The sequence below is a fragment of the Halyomorpha halys genome, unplaced genomic scaffold (assembly GCF_000696795.3).
Source record: "Halyomorpha halys isolate HHAL.00 unplaced genomic scaffold, Hhal_1.1 Scaffold890.1, whole genome shotgun sequence".
In the NCBI taxonomy this organism is placed as follows: Eukaryota; Metazoa; Arthropoda; class Insecta; order Hemiptera; family Pentatomidae; genus Halyomorpha; species Halyomorpha halys.
In genome coordinates, this window is record NW_027106803.1 from 522,417 (window position 1) to 523,482 (window position 1,066).

Sequence of the window (1,066 nt, forward strand, 5' to 3'; positions counted from 1 at the left end):
GCGGTCAAATAGAAACAAAAAATAGTTAACTATTTTTTTGCGGACGTTTCATACTACATAAAATATTCAGTTTCACTAATGATTACCAATTTCAATAAAAATACTTATGGCTCTTTTTGAGAAAATCGAAAAATGTGTAAAATCTATTTATAAAGTATCAATTACAGTATGTCGATTTTATCAAAAATGTTACATTAACATTTCAGACATACGCGTCTTAGGTATGTAATTCCTGTTGCGTACGATTTCTTTTTCTTTTTTTTTTTTTTTTTTGAGCTACAATAATCACACATACACACCATTTTGCAAGACTTGGTCATTTGGGACATCAGAAAACCTCAAAACGTGTATTTCCATCGAAAATTCAAATTCGAAATTTGTATGGTCGCAATATTTCTCCATAATATATATTTCAAGTATAGGTAAGTGAAATTAAAAAGTCTTCATTAGAATCACAATGATAAAATGCAATTAGTATCATAATAACAAAACTAAAGGATCCTTTATTAATTAAATTAATAAATTAAAAACGGTGGCCATATTTGTATCACTAGTAATAATATTTATCTTAGTTACTCTATCAGCTTATTTATTAATTTTTGATTTTTTACAACCCACTGATCCTCCAGAATCTTAAAGGAGTTTATACAGAATTAATGCGAAGAATTCCAAAGTGATTAGCGCTTATACCGGATTATAAATGTCTCTAACCCAAATAGGCTTATACAGTAGGAGTAGCGTTAAATGGTCTTAAGATGGAGCGGATCTGGGTCGAACAAGTTGTTATATATCATATTTTATTTTGCTGCACATGTAACATCGTGTTAGCAGTAAAAGCGATCAACAGCTATTTTTTCCCTAGATTAATGTTCACTTTTATATTTTATACAACCTAGTATTTTAATCTATTTGAAACTTTAATGTTCACTTTTATATTTGATACATCCTAGTATTTTAATCTATTTGAAACGTTAATGTTCACTTTTATATTTGATACAACATAGTATTTTAATCTATTTGAAACTTTAATGTTCACTTTTATATTTGATACAACCTAGTATTTTAA